Genomic DNA, 17127 nt, shown 5'->3' with positions numbered 1-17127 from the left:
TGTAATCAATAAAGCTTTCACAGAAAGATTGGTTCTGTTCCAAAGACTTTCTTAGCTGCTTGCACAGGATTCTCAAACACCAAATAAGTCTTTCATCAATTTTATCTTAAAAGTCTCTCCCATTTATTTATAACCCTTCCTCAAAGTACATTGAATCTAAAGGTGAAAAGTACAGTGAATATAAATGTGAAGAAATATTTAAATCATAACTTAAAAAACAAAACAAAACCTCAGTTTGTAACCCATACTGATACTATATGCAACTTAAGTTAAATAAATAAAGTTAAAAGTAGTTTAGATAAAACAAACAAAGAAACAAAACAAAACAAAACAATATTACCTAAGTCTCCAGGTACAGGTACATCCATGCATTAATTACATTATAGATAATATCTTTATTTGAGATTGACTATGTTTAAGTACATATTAGAACATTTTCATTAACAACAGTCAATGACTGGTTATCTCATATTTCTGATTTCCTGATTTTTTAACATCTGTGAGCTTTGAATGTCTTCCTAGGACCTCCACATGCCTAGAAAATACTCTTGACCTCCCTCTGAAACTCAGGATTTCAGAAAAGTTCTATCTTTTTTTCTCTGATCAACAGTCACTAGTAAAATTGTATATAGTCTTCTCTGAGAGTCAACAGGAACTTGAAGAGTTCTACTTGTTTTTGGGAGAGGGGGATATTTAAGTTGGCCAGCCTTGACAAAGGAGAGAGAACAGAAAAATCATCCTGTTGCACCCTTAGAATTTACAAATTAAGAAGTCAAAATACTTGGTTTATTGCAAAGGGAAAAATATCACCGTCTCAAAGACTGAACAGAAATTAAAATGTGTAGACTTTTTTTTATTTAAATAGGTTGAATCCAAGAAAGTATTTACATGTACAGTGTATACTCGCAGGAGTCTGATCTGTTGGGTTAACTAGGTTCTACAGCAATATAAGTGATGGTAGTATCTTATGGGGATTTCCTAAGAATATTTCTCCTCATATAAAAAACAACCATCCATCAGGCATACTATATGCAAACATCTAATAGCCAAGATAAGTTAGTTTAGCCTTTTCCCTCCTACCTCAGTGTCAATCTATTACATTACTTACATCTGCAGCAGAGTGCATGGTTGCATGCCCATTTGGTGGTGAAAAAGTAAAGTGACCTAGAGTAGCAGTTTCAATTTATTTCAACTATTGATTTTGAAATCAATTTCAGCACTCAGGAGGTGGCATCTGTAGCTGAAACCATCTTGGTAGCAAATTTTTGAACACTACCAATGGGTGTCTACTGTCCCTTCTGTTTCAAATGTCACCATTACTGTGTTCATTCTTCCTGAATTAATAGCAATATTATTGCATTCTACTGCAGTAAGTCAAAATGATTAAAATGTTGTAACACACTGCTATCTATCCTCTATGATTACACTCAGTGAAGTTATTGCAGATTCATTAAACAATGAAAACGTTATATTTGGGATGCTGATCTACCATAAAAAAAAAAGACTGTAACTGATCTATATCAGGTATCTGATAAGACTGAGACTTGCTAATTTGTACATCTACAAGTGAATGTATAAGCATTTGCCTCAGTTATGCTAAGGCATTTAGCAACTTGCATTAATTAATTTACCCAATAGCTTTCTCTACTACCAGGCCACAGGTTTCCTGGGCAGAGCTATCTTTTCAGTCAAGATCACTTGCTAAACATATTTCTGTAGTGTGTCTTTTCACCTGAATTTACCTATCTCACATCTTGATTACTACATGACCTAACCAAGTTATGCCTTTTTTTTTTTTTTTTTTCCTGGAGTCACTTTTTTGATCATCTTCTCATCAGTTTTCCTGCATCTACTTAAAACCACATCACAATTCCAAACTGCTCCTAGTACTTTGGACAAACAGCTCTCTCTGGTGGGGACCCTTAAAAATACTTTCTTGTATTAAACCATTCATGTATTTTATTTATCTTCAAAAAATAAAAATAAAAATAAAAAATCCTTTAATCTGTAACATGTTCTCTGTATATTACCTGTCAAAACAAATTATTTTGCCTTAGTTTTCCATAGCCTATTACATTTAAAATATATGTGGGCCAAGGAACATTCCTACAAATATAGATATGTTATTACACATTAAAATATAAATTGCTTGAGAATCAAATATAAGATGCATATACTGAAAAAAAAAAAAAAAAGGAAAGAAAAAGAAAAGACAAATGCTACACTTGATTATATTAACCGTAACAGTATGTGTCAAACCAGTACAATAATCCTGCTCTGCTCAGCAATACTCAAGTTTCAACAGCAGAACTGATTGGATTCAGTTTGGGACATGACATTTTAAAGAGACAAATTGAAAACCAAGCAGATGAGAAAAATGAAGATGACAAAAACGATTTGGAAAATATGATTCAGAATGGTATATGTTTTGCAACCTTTTCACATGTATAAAGCAAATGGAACTTGAGAAATATACCAAAAAGAAAGATGGAGTCATAAAAAAAAAGTTTCCTCCAATATTAAAATTGCCATGTTTAACACTTTGTACTTAATAATTAAGTGAAAAAGAAAAAGAAAAAAAAAAGATGAAGGGGCAGAAAAGTAAAGTTATCTCATTCATTATAACAACATCTAATAAAGATGTCATAACTAGGGAATGGGAAGGTATGTAGGTATGTACTAAAAGCAATTTGAATGCACAATATGCGAGTATGCTGAGGTGAGATCTATATGCTCTATGGTTGCTAAGTGAGCCCATTTTCAGTATTAATTTTAATTCGCTTTCCTCACTACATATCTAAACATAGTGCTGAGTAAAAGGCCTTTCATTTCCTGAAAGGGCACAATTTCTCTTCGGGTAATTCCCAGTTCCTGTACTATGTTCATCACTATGATGAAAGTTTTACAGAAATTGAATTTCCTTAAAAAAAAAAAAAAAGACAGATCACTTCCTTTTTTTATTCCTCCTCCTTTCACTAGAAAAAAATTTTGCAGAAGAAAAATAAAATACAAAAAGAAAGTAATCCAATGCTGGTAAAAAATTAGATCTTGAATGTTTCATCTTGTCAGTCACCTATCTGGAAAGCATTCTTAAATTCAGTTTTTGTAAAGTCAGAAAAGTACATCTAAATATATGGACTTGAGATCTTGAATTTAATTAAACATTATACAGCAATTTGGTTCACTGTGTAAGGGATGGGTCTCATTTGTGTTCTGCGCAATCCACATTCAAGAGGACACTGCAGTTTTCTATGTGAGCTGCAGTGTCCTAAGCAATCAATGCTTTACTGTCTCGGTATGTTCTGTAATGAAGAACCAACAACAGCATAACCAATCAAGGTCAGTCATTCTGGTCCAGACGGAATGGAATCCTCTCTCCTATCACCCACAGATACCATTTGCAGATGCTATTATATTAGGGAGACAGTGAGAAATGCAGGCTAAGTGGTCCCCATTGTCAAAATCCCTGCAGGAAAAAGAATTGCAGAGGGGAGGAATGATAACAGCAACAGTTGACTCAGAAGTTGTATTTCCGGAGAAGGCTTAGTGCCAAGGGCATTTTCAGAGACTTGGGCTGCCAAACTTCATATGTTTCAAGTAAACATATGTAAAATGAGATTTTTCAGAGACTAGTGACTTGAGAGGCAAATTTCATAAAGATGGAAAAAGTCATCTCAGGCAAAATATAGTTCCTCTGATCTCAAGCCTCTGCTCTAACATACAGAGGATATGAGATCATTTGGATTAAATGGTTATATGATTTTATTAGCACGGGTAATAAGAATTTTGCATTAATTCTGTTTCAGAAAATAGCTAAGCTATTTTAGCTGAAATAGCAGGAAAAATAGATATCTAAAAGAGAGAGCATATGGAGAGGGGAAGGGGAGGGAAGGTCACTGTGCTTGCATTTTAAAGTTATAAAGATACCTGAAGTAAGGTCATACAGTAAAAACTGATGGAGAAATGTGACAATTACGAAATGCTATCAGGTCTACGTTTAGTATCTATGGAATACCAGTCACCTGAGTTAAATGTGACCAATTAAAATCTGTCAAAAGTTAAATGTCAGAAGTCAGTTGTCCAAACTGCGTGGAAATCTAACTTTAAGCTTTAAAACAGTGGCCAAAATGCACCAATATTCACTAATGTTTAGGGTGTAGGTTTTGGTTTGTGTTTTTTTCTGTTGTTTGTTTGTTTTTTTAAGGTATATATGGATTCAAGATGAACATACTAATTTTGAAATTATTTTTATACTAGAATATCATTTACATTCTGATTTTCATATTGTTTATGTGTGAACTACAACAGAAAAGATGTTTTTGGACCTGGCAAAAGAAACTCCTACCTAATGCTGTATGCCCATGTCAACCATGTCACACCCAAGTCCCACACACTTCACCTCACACATACCATCCTGGTGCTTCCTTTTTTTCCTTCTAGTAGCAGAAAGAACAAGAACATTATGAAGTGTAAATGCTCAGACTTAACATCTGTAACAGATGTTTATGGCTTCAGGGGAACCTACTCCCCCAGCACTAAATTAAGTGCTTTAAAATAAACAGATAATAAAATAAGAATACACCATGCCATTGATCTTTCACACCTAACACAAAGTAACCACCTGGTAATTCACATATGCCTATTCAGTGCTGACTCTGTAAACAGCTGAATCATGTTTGTATTCATAACATCCAAGAGCAGACAAGTAGCTCTAATGCATCATGGAGTCTAATGAATAAAAGCATGTCTGCAGGGCCTGAAAATGAGTCTCAAACCATGCAAAGCGTACTTTTTAGGTCACTGCTGATAAAAATGGTTAAATATATATAGAAATAAAAATTGTCAATTACTAAGCAAAAAATAAAATCTTTCAGGTACTGTATGACCTCAGTACCTACAGAATTTTTGCAATTGTTTGATGTGGTGGTTTTACTCAGGTGGGCGGCCGAGCTCCACCACAACCGCTCTCTCACTCCCCCTCCTCAAAGAGGAACAGGGAGAAAATACGATGAAAAGGGCTCAAGGGTTGAGATAAGGATGAAGAGATCACACAGTAATTATCGTGATGGGCAAAACAGACTCAGCATAGGGAGATAGTAAGATTTATTGCCTATTACTAACAAGCTAGAGAAGTGAGAAACAAAGGAAAGAAACCAAAAGCACCTTCCCCCCCATCCACCCTCTTCCACCTCCTGCCCCTGAGCAGCACGGGGGAACAGGGTTTATGGTCAGTCTATAGCACTTCTCCGTCGGTCACTCTTGTCCCCTGTGCTGTGGGGTCCCTCCCACGGGATGCAGTCCTTGCTGAACTGATCCGGCGTGGGCTGCCCACAGGCAGCAGCTCTTCAAGAACTGCTCCAGATATGGCTCCGTACCGTGGGGTCCATCCCTCAGGAGCAAACTGCTCCAGCCTGGATCCCCCACGGGCAGCAGCTCCTGCCAGCTCATCTGCTCCTGCGTGGTCTCCTCTCCACGGGCTACAGGTCCAGCCTGGACTCTGCTCCGGCAGGGGTCTTCCACAGGCCACAGCCTCCATCGGCGCAGGTCCACCTGCTCCACCGTGGTCTCCTCCACAGTCTGCAGCGTGGAACCCTGCTCCACCGTGGTACTCCATGGGCTGCAGGAGGACAGCCTGCTTCACCATGGTCCTCACCACAGGCCCCAGGGGACTTCTGCTCCAGCGCCTGGAGCACCTCTCCCCCTCCTTCTTCACTGACCTTGGCGCCTGCAAGGCTGTTCCTCACACCTCTCACTCTCCCAGCTACTGTGTGGTGCAGTGTTGGTTTTTTTTTTTTTTTTTTTTTTGATGAGAATGATTTAATTAAAGGGAAAGGGAATGGGGAGAAAAAGAAACAAAAGAAACAATAAGGCCGCGCGGAAGCACAGAGAGAAAGAAAAAAAAGTTATTCTCTACTTCCCATCAACAAGCGATGTTCAGCCACGTCCTGGGAAGCAGGGCTTCAAAACATGTAGCGGTTGTTCAGGACAGCCCTCTCCCCCACGAGAGCCCCCCTTTTTATTGCTGAGTGTGACATCAGGTGTTATGGAATATCCCTTTGGTTGGTTTAGGTCAGCTGCCCTGGCGATGTCCCCTCCCCATCACTTGCCCACCCCCAGCCTGATGGCTCTTGGGGGCTTGGAGGGCGTCCTGATGCTGTGCCAGCACTATGCAGCAATAGACACAACACTGGAGTGATACCAGTACTGTTCCAGCTACGAGTGCAGAGCACAGCACTGTGTGGGCTGCTGCAGGGAAAGATGACTCCATCCCAGACAGACCCAACACATTTGACTTCTCTCTTATGGAGACTTGCAAACTTTGCAACTTTTGATATTTAGAAATCTACTTTTAATTTTCAGAATAGGTGTATCTATGGCTAGTTGAAATGTACTTCTATATGTCTTCTACCTTTCAAACTGCTTCTCTCTCTAGTATTCATACTTCTGACACATTTTTAATATACATATAATACCCTCTCTTGTCAGTCTCCCTTGTGCCTAAACCTGTTAAGCACTTTTATTCTTTTACAAATTTTTCATTCCCTTCTAGGTTCTCTGCATCTCTCCAGGCCCCATCTTTCTTGAATTGGTGACTCGGACCATATATGGCTTCCTAAATGAGATCTCACCAATCTTGTTCAGTAGTATTTTTCTGTCTGTTGGAAATATCTTGCTGGACATATTCTACAATCACATTTGCCTTTTCTTCACTGTTCTGTCTTTTTGGTCTCTCACAGCCATTCTCACGTTTATAGTAGGTCATTTTCCTTTTCTATCATTTCCTCCAGATCATCTACCTGGTTTATAAAATAAATTCTTGCTATCTATCATGAAGAAAAACTACATAGTTTTATGATTGACTTGTTAATTTTTCCTTTACAAGCAGATATGGAAATTAATAAAAGCCTTTCCCAACCACTAGCCTTTATTTCCTAAACACCTCCCTCTCACTGACAAGCCTACAAGGATTCTATAGGATATTTTTGAAAGTTCCTAAAGTTGTTGCAAGCCATTGACAGTTTTATTTTTCCTCTTTATAAAAGGCATTGGTTTTAAGGCAACTCATACAGTAGAGAGAATTTAATGAAAATAATACCAAATATGGCACATACCCTGCAGTCCATATGAAAGGACAGATCATTTCTCAAAGTGGACATCCAGTCAAAAAAAAATACTAAGGTGGGGCAAAAGGCAAGAGCACAGAGGCCTGAGGCTCATAAATATATTGATTAAACCAAAGTCACAGTTCAAAGTCACAGTTCAAAGTCCCATCTGCAAATAATCCAACAAATTCCAGGCACTTTTATCTAGAAAAATCCCCAATTATTCTGCATTTTCAAACCATTTTTTTTCTAGGACTAAAGCGTAGACTCAGTGCTTGACTTCACAATAAATTCACATATACGAAGAAATACCACAAGATTATACTTCACATTAGCCCTGCAACACTAACAACAGTATTTAGGGCCTAGATAGTGGTCCTTCAGCTTAAGCTTTCCTTGTGTGTGCAAATATTTGCACAAGAAATAAACATTTGACATAGAAATTACCCCAAAAAGAATAGTAATAATCAAAAATACTGTTACTTATAAAAAGCTAATTCCACTCAGTTTCTGAAATAGCACATGCACTGCAAAGAGAAATCAAAAATAAATTAGTAAGACATGAAAGTAATTTTATTTCTTACGTTTTACTTGAAAAATCATTTCATTCATTAAAAAATAAAATTGATTTGGTTTTCACTAGAACTTGGAAAGCCAGTGATAAGAGCAGAGAAAGACATGACCAACAAAGCAAAACTATATTGCAGTAAGATGACTCCAACAGCCTTTCCCATGAACATGCATTGATCTCGCTACATAATCATTCTATTATCTGAGAAAATAATGTTGCTTGGTTCCTTTACCACTAAATTGAACTTACACTGATATCTTCCTTACTGATGTTGATAGTAAGAGTCTGGTCCAATTATTCATTAATCTCTTTCTCTTCCCTTTTAAAGAAAACAGAAATACAATTTAAATAAATAAATAAATACAACCCACATATAATATAGACTATTTTTACATAACTGTTTAACATAAGCAAGGAAATTTTCTGCTACTGCTAGATACAGTATTTCCATATACACAGTGGGTGAAGAGAATCAAATGTGTCTCTGAAATTAGAACAGAAGATGGCTCTAAAACAATCAATATGTGAACTCTGAGTCAAGGCCCAAGCTACTAGATGTGTAATCCCTCATTTTTCTTTCCATCCTTACTGCTTTCAAATAGCAGCTGAGTTTACTCCCTCTCCATACCCCGAGTCATTACTAGTGAAGGATGCATATTTAATTAAAAAAAAAAAAAGTTTTGTTTTTTAGGACCTGTTATCACAATGATATATATGAGTTTTGTATATCTATGGAAAATGACATTTATGCCTTAAATTCCATTTTTTTTGGAAAGAGTCTAAAAATGGGATATTTTCAAGTGACGAACAACATTGTCTACAATAGGTGAAGACTGTCATCTAAAAAGTTTCTGTCCCCATGCAGTCTTTAGTCTGGCCTTGCCAGCAAGAGTTGCTATAAAAAAGGCCACCTTTGTTAATTGAAACTTTTTAACCTTTCTTAATTGAAACTTTTTTATGTATGCTTTAATTTGGAATACATTTTCTTTCAGCGGAAAATATTTTTCCTTATATTTTCTAAGAAAATGAACACCTCTCACTCCTTCATCCCTAAGTACCCAAAACAGAAACCACTCCAGGAGATCTGCTGATGTTTCTGAAACATAGTTTGATGAAGATTGACTCATTTTCTGTGATTTATTAGAGGCTAGAAAATGCCTAAAGATTTTATTTCCTCCTTGGTGTATCCATGGGTTTGAATTGTGTGTGCTAGTCTGGGAAAACATTTTTCTCCATTATTGTTTAGTTCTCTCCTTATCATTATTCAGCCTTTTATTCATTCCTGTATGTCGCTTATAATCCATATCACAGACTGTCTGATATAATGGCCATTTTTGCATTAATCATCTCTATTGATCATTTCCAGCTTTAGATATTAATGCAAAAAAAAAATTAAATCGGTTGACCGAAGAATCAAATATGAAGAAAGAAAAAACATGCTACAACCTCATGCTCATAAAGGAATGTGTGTCCTTTGATGAAACACTGCTTTCATTGAATCATAGAAAACTAAAAACTTATGTCACTTTTCGATTAACTGTCCCTTGGGAAACATATGAATGACCTTGCAAATGATGTATTAGTACCTTATAATTTCTGAATTCAGCCCATTTCTAACACAATTCTAATACTGCTTCTACTCTGTTTCCTTCTTCACTCCATATTCTTCCTCCACATCAGTAAAAGTATCTTTATATGGACACCTATTTATGTCTTACACCATTTAGCTTCCTGTAAGCTGTTCCAGACTTCTAATGCACTTCTTTTGATAAAGAAATTAGAATTGCATGCATTATTCTAGATGTGGGCATGGGTTTGAATATTTTCTACTACTTTCCCAGTAACTCCTAATACTTAATTTGCCTTTTCACCTTTAAGCAATGAAGATGATTAAAGGAAACAAAAATCAAAGTGCAATAACGGTATTTGTAATGAACATTTTAGAGAAGCAAACAGTATTTTCAAAGTTTTATTCCTTAATCAAAATTCAAGACTCTAGAGCTGTCAGCATTCACAAACGTTTTTGAAGTGCGTGACAAGGTGCTATACTATCAACAGGTATAGATATCCACATACATAGGTATATATACCTGTAGATAGGTGTATATATATGGATATATATAGGATGATATATATATACACATATATATATATATCGTCCAATATTATGAAACAAGCATAATTTATTTCAAAGAGCATGGCCAGCAAACTCAGGAAGTTATTATGTACTCCAGACAAAATAAACCAAGTGTGCTTTGTTTGCGTGTTTCCAATTCGGCAGATTTTAAATTCTTTTGACAACAGAAGATAAGCAGAGAATAGAACTCAATTTGTAAAGTTGATTGTAGCATTATTTACAAGCAAAGGAATAAGGTTAACTTGTTACCTATATGCTATCCTGTCAATTTTTCAAGCTAATGTGGATAGTGTCTTCTAGAAAAGAGACTGAAGAGGGGTAGACATTGTTTGTTTTTAGATTTAGAATCTTCTCTGTCCCATAAAGAATGCCCAACCTTGTTTTCCTAGAGAATAATCCAAACCTTTTCTCTGTGGTAGCTGTAATTTTACTTATAATGTACAAATGTAAAGCCAGCAGTATGCTTTTAGAAATTTAAACCTAATGTCTCTTTATAGAATAAGTAAGCAAATGGTCTGACTTTCTGTTATTCAAATAAATGTGAATAGGTAAAATATTCATATAGATCTGAGTACGTTTTCTGGCAGATCAAAATAATTTGACTGCAAAAAGTCCTTTAAAATTAACCTACAGTTACTTCTGCATTAATGAAAGAGCATCCTCTTCAAGGCAGTTATTTTCATTAAACTCTTAAATCTCATAAATAAAGGAACACATTTTCAAATAGAGACTAAGAGCTTCAGTGCCAAAAAATCTAGCCTGATTTGACTGAAATGACTATTTTCTAGAGATTTACACCCTTGATTCTTTTATAACAAATTGGAGTTTTCAATGACAGATTTCATAATTTTTTTTTGGATAATTTGGGAATTTACTATTGAAAGGGTCAGAAGATTTTAAACCATGGAAATTAAGCAGTCTAAGCTTAGTTTCTCTGGACAACTTACATTTGAGATAAAAAATACCCACAACTGATGAACATTTTTTTTGTGCTTCTTCTTAGCCTATTTTGTACAAAACCACAATTAGAGACTTTTACTTCATTCCAGGCAATGGCATTTTTAATCTACTTTAATAGGGCCAAGATTCCACCTAAACTTTTTCACTTAACAGATATTCTGCAGAATTACACATTGTAATTACATTCTACACATGGAAGACACCAGGACAGAATAGGTAAGAATTAGAATAGACAATTTTATGCTTAAAAAGCACTATCAACAGGTACAAAGCCTAACCAATGCAAAGGTCACATTCTGTGATGTAAAAGAGCAGCAAATGTTCTGTTCTATAATTGGTTATAGGACTCATTCATCATGAAAGAGCTCTACTGGATTTAGTTGAATGTGGTGAGCTACAAATAGTTTCCCTAATACAGTTCCCAATAAGGGACCTGAGCATATCAACATGAGAAAATTTCACAGTACAAGCTTTAAAAAAGAAAGATGAAAAATTTGGCATACAAAGTGTGGGCAACTATTTCAAATACAGAGAAAAATATTATTGTTGACCATATTTTTTTAAAAAAGTAATTAGGTAGCATCCAAAAAAGCACTAAACTTCTACCAATACGTATCTGGGACCACTGTAAGGCAACCACAAGCACTGTGCATTGTGGCAAAAAGGGCAATGTTTTAAAAGAAAGGTATATATCTAAACCAGTAAGAGTTGGGAATATAGCTGGAATTGATAATGCTGCAGTTTCCCAGCTTAACTCAGGATAGTAAAATGACTTTTTTTTTTTTTTCCTGGAGTTCACAGACTGTGTAAACTATTTGCTTGATAACATTGCCCATTTTTCTTGCTTTATGCACATTGATTTCCAATCCACAAAAGTTTGAATGTCCTCATTTGTCTTCCAAGGGTAAATCCATCAGAAACATTTCCTCTCCTATGAGGAAAAAGGAGGAGGAAGGAAGATCAGCCAATGCCTTCATTTGTTTGTTTGTTTTCTTTTGTTTTTGTCATGTTGTACAAGAGTAAACTAGAGAAACAGACATTCATTACTGAAAGAAAGGTGTGTGACATGACTGATGTAATATCTTCAATTAAATTGCAGAATTCACTGATTTGAGTAGAACTTGTGACAACAGAAGAACAAAGGAGAAACAAAAAAGTCAATGTTGTAGCAGCAAGAGAGACAAAAAGATAAATTGAAAGTCTAACATAGGCTACATATAAGGAAAAAAAAAAAAGCTTCCCTTTCTCCTTTACCTGATTCTTTTATATTAATTTTATGCTGATTTAATCTCGCTGCCTATGTAAAGTTACGGCTCAACATAACTGTAATTACATGACATACTATCAGTTTTACTAATGTTTGTTTTGTCTTTGATTTTAATTGAGGCTTATTCTCCACTACCTTTAACACTACATTTCTTAGACTGAAGAATAGCTAGCATAAATCACACATTGCTTCCTAAATCCACAAATAGGTATAGATAATTTTAAAATAATTTTGTTACCATAATTAAACAATAGACAGGCAAAAAAATCTTGAGGGCCTAAACACTCATTAAAAACTCTATTACTATTGACAAGAATGAAGGACCTCATTACCAAATACTTTTGAAAATGTTAGTTTGAGTAGAGGCTAGCAATCCCAACAAACTTTTGTTCATACCTATCCTCTTTAATAATTTGTGTAAAAATATTTATTCTTACACTATTCATAAAATAAATCCCTCTCCTATGCATTTCATGGAGAAAATAATACTCTCAGAGTACCCCGGGCATAATGCTTATAATGCTATTATCTTAAGAGATAAATAATATTTATGTATGTATGTGTATATATTGACAAAACGTTCTCTCTGAAAAAGCTTTATAGTTGAACTGTCATTTTAAAGACAGACAAGAAAAAAAAAAAAAGAAGAGAGCTGCCTGCCCATAATGGTAGAAACTCTTATCTCTTGTTTACTTTGACTCTAGAAAGCAACAGAATACTGAAAGAGATTAATGTATAACTGGAGAATCACAGAATCACTGCTGTTCACAACAAGAAGTATTGGTTGCAATAAGTACCTCTTACATTTTATAGACTCAGTATATCCAGACATAATGAGGAAAATCCAGAGAAGACCAATGGGGCATCTCTTATGCTTAAGAACTTCATGGATCTTGTTTGTTTCTGAATAAAAGAATATACACTTCTCCATCAAGCAGTGACAAGAAAAGTAAAAAACTGAAAAATAAAATATAAAATAACATTAATAGCAATGTCTCTGCGCTAAAACACTGAAATAAGTATTTTTGATAGTGTCTCTTATTGTTTGCAGGCTTAGCAATAGCACCAGAATGAAGGGAAGGGGCATCATATAATTTAGCCAGACAATGGAAACAAAACAGGCGCATTCTGGTTCTTCTTTTTTTCTTTACTTTTCTTATTTTTAAAAATATTTATTTATTTATTTATTTCCCAAATCACAATAAATAAAACGATCAACAGCAAGGGAGTGCAAGCCAACAAAAGCTTACACTATTGTGTAAGCTCCAGCATATATAATATCACACAATATAAAGCTCAGTAAAATATAAACTTTAACTAGTAAGCATTCAAATTCTGTAGTAGAACTTTCAAGAAATTTCATGAGTCATAAAATGTATCTTAAAGATGAAAACAGAAAACTGTGTTAAAGTGTGAAAAAGGTTTTCATAGCTATCTAAACTGTGATCTGGTGTATAAAGCAATAGTGAATGCATTAGGATTCTTCAAGCTAAGAATCATGGCCCTTCTGAAAACACTGTGGGTATCACTGAGATTGGGGTTCAAAAGAGTAATTTAAAAAATACTAAAATATATTATTCTCCAACACACAACTGCACAGTCTACTTCAATTTTTTTCTTTAATACTTTAATTTATATTTATTTTTAAGTCTTCTATATTGCCAAACACCTGGCCAGATGATGACACAATATAATGCTCTGTATCATTCACAAGGAGAAACATTCAACAGGAAAGAAAAGGAAGAGAGAAAGGTTTGGACTAAATAAAAGACAGTATTGAAAGAAGGCATGAAGCTGTCATTGACTGTTCTTCCAAAGAAGTTGGTGTTCTCTTCTACCTGTATTTAAACAGTTTCTCTAAATTACCATCATTTAATGTTTGAACCAAGTTCCCTAGTTCTGGGAACATGGCCTACTGTTATTTAATATGATTTTGACAAAAAGTTTTAAGAAAATTGCAATTACTCTGAAACTGTTCAGTAAAGTATCTTCATTTAAATATAGAAAACATATTTTTGCTACCAGCCTACAGAACAAAATGATTAATTCTCTCAGGTTTTCTATGAGCACCATCTGGTCATTGGGATTGTTGCTATTTTACTTATTAACAGTTTTTCTTTTGACAATTTAGTCTTTGACAGTGTCTTTTTGCCTGAGAACATGGGGTACCTTGTATTCTCACCACATTTGTGTTAGCCACAGAAAGTACTGGAAACTGTCATACAAGATGGAGAACTTACAAGTTTTATGCAAGGAAACAATTTCAAATGATTCTTTCTTGGAAGGGGAGAAGGCAATGGGTTTTTGTTTGTCTGTTTGTTTCAAATTACCAACTGAAGCGCTCTTTCTACAAATGTGAGGTACCTCTCAAATGGTTCCGAGAAGGTATTTGCTCCCTAGTGAATGCAGATCATACTGAATACAAAACCAAAAAGCATTGGAATACATGGGAACCCCCAAGTAAAAGTAGTCATTTATGCTTAGGAGATCCTTATGTGTGAGGAATAATCAAGGACAACTGGGACAAATTTCTAGTGAGAAATGTGACCCATCTGAATAGAAGTAGGTTGAACTGAAGACAAGGTGAAACTGCAGAGGAATGCCATATTAAAACTAATTAAACTTGTGATTGATGCTAGGTATGAGCCAAGAAACTACACACCATTGTTATCAGGTGATTTTGTTTTTTTATTTTGTATAACGTTAAATCAGGTCCTTTTCTGGTACACCTTTTGAAACCTCCAGCTCATTCAAAACACTGTCTTTTACACACTGCTATTCACACCTGCTTACTTACAAATATTAACCAAAACCAATTACAAAAATATCACAGAATCGTCTAGGTTGGAAGAGACCTCCAAGATCACCTAGTCCAACCTCTGACCTAACACTAACAAGTCCTTCACTAAAACATATCACTAAGCTCAGCATCTAAATGTCTTTTAAAGACCTCCAGGGATGGCGACTCAACCACCTCCCTGGGCAGCCCATTCCAATGCCTAACAACCCTTTCAGTAAAGAAGTTTTTCCTAATATCCAACCTAAACCTCCCCTGGTGCAACTTTAGCCCATTCCCCCTCGTCCTGTCACCAGGCACGTGGGAGAAATATCTTCAATTAATACGTATTAAGATGTAAAACTTCTCACCTACAACATGAAACACTTGTTTCCTGTGAAAGCTCTCTTTATTACAATATACAATATGTTGTTTTTGTTGTTGTTGTTTTTCTTTAACTGGATGTTGAATATCCTAAGTATTTCAGAGGAAGAAGAAATGCACTTGAAATTCACAGAGAAACATTTTGGACAAATGCCTTCAAGTGCAATTGTTCAGAAAATATCAGATTGGGTGAGAATTTTGCAAATCATTTACTAGAAAATGTATTTATACAAGAAATAATAAGTATGCACTTCATTTTTCATATTTGCATTACGAATCATTAACCAGAGGAGCATATAATCCTCAGTGTAATCAATGACAATTTACAGAAGGAATCATTACATGCTGTTGATTATGATTAACTTCTTCTTGTACTTAGATCTCTATTTTGAACTAATGTTTACCAGCAAGAATCTGTGTCTACTAAAAGATAATGTTTAAATTACATATATCCAGGAAAATTTCCATACTTCGAATCATCATCTACTGTCACCAAGGAACTTTCCATCAACTGGAAAGATCACAAAAATATGTGAAGTACTATCAAGAAAATGGGGAATTCAGGCTTGACTCAAGCCTCTGAAGCAACCTACTTTTTCAGGTCTTGGAACAAGATTTCACAGTTTTTCTGAAGCCCTATCTTAAAAGCGCTGTGAAATAAAAAACACTGTTTTAAACTTGTTCAGCTTGTTACCTGACTTCATTAATTTCTTCCTGTTTCAATGATCAGCCAAACAATGGTGTAATTATTACTGGATCATGTGCTTCTTCTAGAGGACAGATAGCAAAGGTGTATTAACAACAACAAAAGCATATTTTGGATTTTGGTCTCTTTCTTTCTCCTTTTAGATTTTTCTAAGCTTTGTGTTGAAACTGAATTTCATTAGATTCTAAATGAATCAAGCCAAAGTATTTCAAATTCATGTGACAACAGTGTAAAATTTTTAAGCTAATAGTCAGACAAAACACCTAGCTCTAAATGTTAACAAAAAGCTTCAACAATAGCACCTATTATAATTTCTAACATAAGCATATCTAAATTGGACAACATTTTTCCTTTTTTAGTAAAACATTAAAAAAACCACACAGGGCTCTATTTAGCCTACACACACAACAGGAATGTCAACATGCCTATTTAAATGCATTTGGGACCTCAGTGCTTCGTAGCGTTTGTGTGTGACCTTTATGAAGAGAATATTCCTCTAAAATTAAGCTGTAAAAAACAACAACTTTAAAAAGTTCCCATTGGATAAAAATCATACTTTAACTGCATGAATACAACTGGTTTAGATTCCACTGGAAAAAGAAGTATGAAACTATATTCATGAAAAAATAAGCAATGTCTATACCTACATTATTGTTTTAACATATCTGCCCTTTGTTATGATGATTAAGCATAAATTACTTCAATTGTGGTGGTTCACATGAGTTTCCCATGTCTGAATGGTTAACTCATGCAATTTCTTTAAGCCTTTAAGGACTGAAGATGATTAAAAAAGAAAAAAAAAATCTTCTGTGCTTTTCTGATTCTCAGTGCTGCTCAGAGTAATCCACCATGGCATCTAGCCTATAATACCTCCAACACATGAGCCACAGGTGTTTAATAAATCACCTGTGTGCCCAATACCACGATGATGATAGATATATTACCTTCAGGCTGGGAGCATTTGAAGTTAGAACTTCATAAACTATCTAATACATTTGTAGCAACACTCGAGCACTGCTCTGGAAAACAGTGCACTAATATTGATTGTCTTCTACTTTGTATAAGATCTTTGCTAAGCAGTGAATGAACAATTCACCTGGATGTCAAGCTGAAGAAGGAAAAAAAAAAACCAACGATTTGAATATTTATCATCAGAAAATCCTGTGAACTTAATTTTCATACCAATTCAGTATTTCTCCCCTTCAGTCCTTCCTCATGCAAAT

The 17127-nt window shown here is 35.0% G+C and overlaps 1 long non-coding RNA gene across 9 annotated transcripts in view; it reads right to left on the bottom strand.

Annotated features, from left to right (window-relative positions):
* Positions 1–2172: 2172 nt before the first annotated feature.
* The window catches only part of LOC308193793, a 70503-nt gene continuing 55548 nt past the window's right edge, over positions 2173–17127 (bottom strand). For 5 of the 9 annotated variants that reach the window (XR_013949938.1, XR_013949940.1, XR_013949942.1 and 2 more), the window contains 3 exons: positions 12843–12995; positions 7924–7993; positions 5780–7630 (listed from right to left, as the gene is read on the bottom strand). This is a non-coding gene — a long non-coding RNA (uncharacterized lncRNA). The other 4 variants (XR_013949939.1, XR_013949941.1, XR_013949945.1 and 1 more) reach the window with 4 other exon arrangements.

Source organism: Anser brachyrhynchus, assembly GCF_964034855.1.
Source record: "Anser brachyrhynchus genome assembly, chromosome: 4".
Taxonomy (NCBI): domain Eukaryota; kingdom Metazoa; phylum Chordata; class Aves; order Anseriformes; family Anatidae; genus Anser; species Anser brachyrhynchus.
This window is presented reverse-complemented; position numbering and strand designations above follow the sequence as displayed.